General features: G+C 39.9%; 2 non-coding genes across 2 annotated transcripts; both read left to right on the plus strand.

Moving 5' to 3' along the window:
- Positions 1–5,572: 5,572 nt before the first annotated feature.
- On the plus strand, positions 5,573–5,644 carry TRNAV-CAC (transfer RNA valine (anticodon CAC)). The gene has a single exon. It is a non-coding gene; the product is annotated as a tRNA-Val (tRNA).
- Positions 5,645–6,192: 548 nt separating this feature from the next.
- On the plus strand, positions 6,193–6,264 carry TRNAA-GGC (transfer RNA alanine (anticodon GGC)). Its single transcript has one exon. It is a non-coding gene; the product is annotated as a tRNA-Ala (tRNA).
- Positions 6,265–7,514: the final 1,250 nt, after the last annotated feature.

Here is a 7,514-nt window from a genome sequence, read left to right on the forward strand (position 1 = left end):
GTTCAGTTCAGGTTCAGTCGGACTCTGGGTGGCGACAGAACTATCCGTGGGCCATGAAGGACAGTAACACTGGTTGTGTGTGTGTGTGTGTGTGTGTGTGTGTGTGTGTGTGTGTGTGTGTGTGTGTGTGTGTGTGTGTGTGTGCAGACCATTACATTTAATGAACACAACGATGAGTAAGAAATATACTCAACATTTTAGAGCAGAGTGGTTGAAAGACCCTAAATATGAAAAGTGGTTAAGAGAAATAGAAGGGATGACACAAAATGTATTTGCAAGTACTGCCATCGTCCATCACCTGCCAAACTTAGTGACACTGAAAAACACAAAAAACACAGCTAAACATAAGACAGCTGAAGACTCATTCAGTACTCAAAGACAAACCACAATTCCGTTTGAAAAAGTGAGTGATGACGTACGAGAGACTGAAGGAAATGTGTCACTGTTCACTGCAGAACATAGTACATTACGTGTTGTTCATCATCTCAGCTGTTCATTAAGTGTTGTTCATCATTTCAGCTGTTCATTACGTGCTGTTCATCATCTCAGCTGTCATTAAGTGTTGTTCATCATCTCAATAAGCTATGTAAAGCAGGATTTGCAGATAGTAAAGGATGCAAGAATTTCAAGTTTAAAAATTGGAAGTGTAGTGTAGTTGTGTGCAATGTGATTGCACCGCATTTCAACAGACTTGAAAAGTGATATAGACAATCAGAAGTTTAGCTTCTTAACTGATGAAAGTAATGACATAACGGTAACGAAACTATTGGGTATCGCTGTCCAGTTCTATTCTGAAAGTAAGAATAAGATTGAAATGACTTTCTTGAACCTTGTTGAGCTGACTGACTGTAATGCTAATGGGATATGTGATCCCATCAAGAAGTCCTTGAAAAATAATGGGTTGGAGTTACAAAACCTTATTGCAATTATCACCGACAATGCTTCTGTGATGACAGGTGTTAACAGTGGAGTGTATGATACACTCAAGTTAGAAGTTCCTCATCTGATCCTGATCAAGTGTGTATGTCATTCTCTACTGCAAGTTGTCTCATGCTGCAGCAGAGTATCTCCCTAGGAACCTGGATTTTATCATCAGAGAAACTTATAATTGGTTCTCCCACTCTGCCAGTGATGGTCAAGCTCCAATGAAATTCATCCAGCTAATCCAGACTTGATGGCTGTCAATTGAATCAGCAGTTGTCATAATACTGCAGCAGTGGGTTGAACTTATGACTCACATTGAAATGGCAAGAAATGATGAAAGGTGTTACACATCTCAGAATCTCTGAGATGTTTTGTGACAAGAAAAACTATGCCTTCCTGATATTCCTGAAGCATAGTCTTGGAGAAGTTCAGTGTGTAAATGAGAAATTTAAATCTGAGGTACAGCATCCACACAAACTGCTAAGTGACCTTATTCAACTTATTGATTCCATAAGTTCTAAGGTCCTCATCCCAGGCGGAAATTAAATGAAGGAGATTCAATAGAGAGTTACTTAGACCCACGTGCGTCCTTGAGGAACGAGTTTGAAAAGGAGATGGCACAATGTAAGCTTCCTGATGAAAATGATATCCGAGGAAGATACATACAGTTTGTAGTGGAGTTGGTGAGACAACTTCGTCAACGTTTGCCAGATAATGTCCAAGTGTTACTGTCAGTGTCATCACTGAGTACAAGTGAATGTCTGCAACCCATAAAGCCTGGAATACTGGAATTAGCAAAGATGCTGACTGATAACGAAGAAATTCTCACACGCATTGAGTTCCAGTGGAGGAAGCTTCATCATGTATTGTGGAAGCAGAACACTGCCGCCCTAGCACTCTGCACTGAAACAGCCTCGTACAAGGATGCAACAGGAGGAAATCGGTAACCTCACTGAGTTGGCTTTGAATATGCTGGTATTGTCTCACTCCAACGCTGATGTTGAGCGAATCTTTAGTTATATCAACATCGTGAAGTCAAAGCTTCGAAATAGACTGAGTATCAAAAGCTTAAATGCAATACTAACTATCAAGTATGGACTAAGATGAAATGGAAACTGTTGTTATGATTATAAACTGCTTGAGGAAGTACTGAAAAACTTTGGGTTATTGAAAAGATACGAGTTATCACAACCACAACCTGGACCCTCACATAGACCACCACAACCACAGGACGAAGAGACTCCGGATTGGTAATTAGCAGATCTGGGATAATGGTGAATATTTTAGTGTTAAAGCAGTCAGTCGTACTTGTCATTAATCATTTGGCACGTCAAAGAGCAGAAATAATTCGAAGAGCATTTTTTTCGCTGTCATTTTAGCAAGTTTAACGCTTTTTTAGCGCTTTTCGGGAGAGAATCTAACGCCATATAAAATTTGGGTCAGCAACTTTGGTGGTCAAAAGGTTTCAGTAGGTCGTTGGTGGTCAGTCAGGACGGGTGTTGGCGCTGTTCTGGTTATCCGATGTGTTTTATCTTGATCACGGAGTGGGGGGACAGAGAGAAATGATAACCTAACTTGATGAATATGAGAAGTTTCCTGGGCTCTGGCATCCCCAAAATGGATCGTACTACAATAAAACCGTCAAGTATGGTCGCTGGGTTAGCACTGCACAGGGTATCTGGCAATTATTTCACATGAAAGTAAGAAAAATTAAAGAATTAATAAACATCACTTTTCTTTTGTCTTATTTTTCTTAATATTTGAAATATTTCATTCATTGATTTTAATCAGATTCGGTAAAAGTTGTGATGATTCAACATTGTGTTTGTAAAACGTCCACTGTGGATCTTCCTCCGTTCCTGAAATACTAAGATAACGACCTTGTGGACGCCGACCACAACACATCAACGCCCCAGTCACAACCTCATGTGGTCACGCTGGCCTCAACCAGTCACAACCCCACGTGGTCACGCTGCCCTCAACCAGTCACAAGCACCACGTGGTCACGTTGGCCTCAACCAGTCACAACCCCACGTGGTCACGCTGGCCTCAACCAGTCACAAGCCCCACGTGGTCACGCTGCCCTCAACCAGTCACAAGCCCCACGTGGTCATGCTGCCCACATCCAGTCACAAGCATCACGTGGTCACGTTGGCCTCAACCAGTCACAAGCCCCACGTGGTCACGCTGCTCTCAATCAGTCACAAGCCCCACGTGGTCATGCTGCCCTCAACCAGTCACAAGCCCCACGTGGTCATGCTGCCCTCAACCAGTCACAAGCCCCACGTGGTCATGCTGCCCTCAACCAGTCACAAGCCCCACGTGGTCATGCTGCCCACAACCAGTCACAAGCCCCAGTGGTCACGCAGGCCTCAACCATTCACAACCCTACGTGGTCACGCTAGACTCAACCAGTCACAAGCCCCACGTGGTCATGCTGCCCACAACCAGTCACAAGCCCCACGTGGTCACGCTAGCCTCAACTAGTCACAAGCCCCACGTGGTCACGCTAGCCTCAACCAGTCACAACCCCACGTGGTCACGTTGGCCTTAATCACTCTATATCAACTGTCACCTGCCACCAATTATTGCATCAGATGGGCAATGCCTGGAAGACGAGAGCGATGTGCTTTCAGAGTATATCTTCACAAAAACTACATAATAAAAATAATTTTGTAACTACAGCTTTAGAATGATTCAAAAAAGACAAAGTTACCTGAAGCATAAAAACGGTCTTAGAAAAGGAGAGTTGCAAGTGTAGCAGCAGCAGGTGGAGAAGATCTTGGTCAAGATACCCGGCAGGTCATGATGCGACCCAAGTGGTACACACACCATCCCTAGACCACACTTACACTACACTTGACCCAGCCTTGTGGCACCCGCGCCAGCCAGGTACTCACTGGCAGTCAACATTATATCCTGACAACAAACTTGGACCTACAACTTAACACAACTTATAAATAATAACCCAGCTGGCTAGATTGACAACCATCATGGCGGTCCGCCAGTCATCTGTATATCTCAATCTTTCCTTCATTTATTCTCCAACTTTTTCATGTCATATCCCAACTCCTCTGTTCATCAACATCTTTACGTCATCTCATAGAAAGGGATATTTACACAGTAAGAGTGTATGTGGCACTCAATCTCTCTTGGTATTTCTTCACACAAGTCTCTTTTCCAAGTTCACTTCCTCTCGCCACCTCTTCTCCCCGACATTGTTTCCTCTTTTTCGAAAACCTCTTCAGATCTTCACTGTCGTCTCCACAAGATGGTGATCAGACACCACACCAGCAGCCCCTTTCAGCACATTTACACCCAAAAGTCTTTCTTTTACACGCCTTTCAATTAACATGTAATCCAGTCATGCCCGCTGACCATCTCTCCTACTCACATGCGTATATTTGTGTATATCACATTTTACAAACCAGGTATTCCCAATCACCAGTCCTTTACACACACACAACACAAGTTGTTCACCATTTCCATGCACCTCAGTTATACCCTCCACTGCCACATTACTTACCTTCGCATTTAAATCACCATCACTAATACCTGGTCTCTTACATCATAACTGCTGACACACTCACTCACTTGCTCCCAAAATACTTCCTCTGTTCTTGACTTTAACTGGCTACCTCGCTAAGTGCCATTTGACCTGACCTAATGGGGCAGGATAATGGTCATTATCTTCACTACTCTCTGGACACCTCTGGTCCTTGGCCTCAGCCACTACACTCTCCACTTCAATAATATCTCACTAAACGCTTAAAATTACTGATCTTTGACCGAACTCTTTCAGATAATGTCAAAATCCTAATTCATCGTCAAGATCTTCACTATAACGTTGGATGAACATATTGAATGTTGGAGATTCGAACCCATGACCTTGATCTTTGAGACTCAGGCTTGGTGATAATGTGTACCACACCTGCCAGTGAATTCCAATACTTAGTCACCTAAATCTTAAGACCACACACACATGTACATACTGAACTGTAGACCAAAATATGGTCAACGAAAGATATTTCATATATCTGGTTTTAAAACTGATAAGATCAGGAAATAAGATTTAATCATTATCATTATCGGACGATTATAATGCCCAACAACACACGTTAGGTACATAATATATTTTCTACTAACCTACACGTGAAGTGACAATCCATACCATATCTAACTTCCCACTTGATAACCACCATATTGTATCCTTCAGTAGCAGATATATTATACTTAATGATAATAATAATCATAATGATTACAATAATGATAATATTGATACTAATGATAATAATATTGATAATAATATTGATAATGATGATGATGATAATAATGATACATAATAATAATGATGATGCTAATAATGATGATAATGATAATAATGATAATGATAATAATGATAATGATAACAATGATGATAGTAATGATAATAATAACAATGATGATAATAATGATAATAATAAAGTAATAATAATAATAATAATAGTAATAATAATGATAATAATAATAATAATAATAATAATGATAATAACAGAAATATTAATAATAATGACTGATAAATTTCGTCAAAGACATCTCACTTTTCTAAACGCTGCCTCGCAAAGATTTTCATTAATTCAAATTGAAGAAACAGACGTATTTTTCTATTGTCTGGTTAGCTCAGTGGTAGAGCGTGAGTCTCACACACTCAAGGTCGTGGGTTCGAGACCCACACCAGACATAATTTTTGTCTTTATCTTTTTTCATTTTGTCCGCATCACATGTGTGCAACATTCAGCATATTCGTCCAACGTTATAGTGAAGATCTTCACAATAAATTGGGGTTTTCGACCTTATCTGAAAGGGTCAGGTCCACCAAGACGTCCTTGAAATCTTCCAGAAGCTTCTGGCGATCCTCCTCCAACTGCTGGGCACATCAGAGTTAACATGGGCCGGACATCGGTTGTGGAACGACTTAATCTGCTTCCGGTAGTTAGCAGGGATGATAATGAGGGCTCTGACCTCATACCAGGTCAGCTTAGTTCCAGTCCATTGCTTTGTTCCAGTCTATTGCTTAGTTCCAGTCTATTGCTTAGTTCCAGTCTATTGCAACGACAATAAAAAAGTAAAACTCATTTCTTCGTGGAAAATTGAGAGGAAAAGACGAGAGGAACATGGAGACTTACTCTGTGGTTATCTTGCCGGCAAGTCGGCAACGGTCGGTCAAACAGTATTTTGCCGTGGTAATCTCAGTACTTCATATAATACTATGTCACCAAATATGTTCTTGGGGGCGTAGCTCAGTGGTAGAGCGCTCGCTTGGCATGCGAGAGGACCCGGGTTCAAACCCCGGCGCCTCCATTTTCTATTTGGGAAATTCATTGTTTTCAGTTTTGTGTGTGTGTATATATATATATATATATATATATATATATATATATATATATATATATATATATATATATATATATATATATATATATATATATATATATATATATATATATATATATATATATATATATATATATATATATATATATATATATCGTCCGATCAGGGAAGTTAAGCATCGTTGGGTCTGGTTAGTACTTGGATGGGTGACCGTCTGGGAACACCAGATGCTGTTATCCCTGGGGATAGGGAAGAAAGAATACTTGCCACGTATTCCCTGCGTGTCGTACAAGGCGACTAAAAGGGGAGGGAACGGGAGGCTGGAAGTCCTTCCCTCTCATTTTCAATTTTCCAAACGACGGAACAGAGAAGATATAAAGATATTGTAAAGATGTAACTAATATAAGATATAAGAATGAATGGAAGATACGGATGTAGCTGAAACAAGGAGTAATGAAGATTAAGGTGCAATGAAAATTATTCTGTAGTGAAGATAACTATATATGTTGAGATTTTGTATTGAACATCAAGAAGTAATGATAATGATGAGAGTGTAGTGACGATGAGGGTTTAGTTAGGGAATAGTGACAATTGCCTTTGCAATGATAATAAGGGAGTAACACATTGAGGAACACAAACTTTCCAAAGCTACGTTCAAGTCAGACTTTGAACTAAGTTCGGTAAACAGAAGGATGATGTTAAGATGAGAGTGTAGTGAGGAAGAGTATAGTGATGATAAGGATATGGTCAAGATAGGTTGTACTGAAGGAAAGAATGTAGTGAAGATACGAATGTAGTTGAGATAAGGGTTATAAAAGAGTAAAGTTTATATGAAATGATTATGTAGTGAAGATAAATATTATTTTCAGTGAACATCAGAGAGTACAATGATGATGGTATGGTAGAAGTAACTGTGTAGTGAAGAAGAGGGTATAGTGAAGATATAATTTAGTGTAATGGATCATGCATTACAAAGCTGTGTCTATCCACACACGTGTTACACGTCCCAGGTAAAGATATATTCTAGAGATAGTGTATATCTAACATATATATGTGTTTCATAAATATCTATAAAAAGTTTTCCTGAGGGACAATACCTAAGACTTTCGTATTAAAGTTGATCAGTTGTAAGTGATCAAGCATTACAAAGGTGTGTCCATTGCCACAGGTGCTACTGATCCCGGGTAAAGGTATTTTACAATTTTTGTTTCCTTAAC

This window comes from Panulirus ornatus, chromosome 71 (assembly GCF_036320965.1).
Source record: "Panulirus ornatus isolate Po-2019 chromosome 71, ASM3632096v1, whole genome shotgun sequence".
Classification (NCBI taxonomy): domain Eukaryota; kingdom Metazoa; phylum Arthropoda; class Malacostraca; order Decapoda; family Palinuridae; genus Panulirus; species Panulirus ornatus.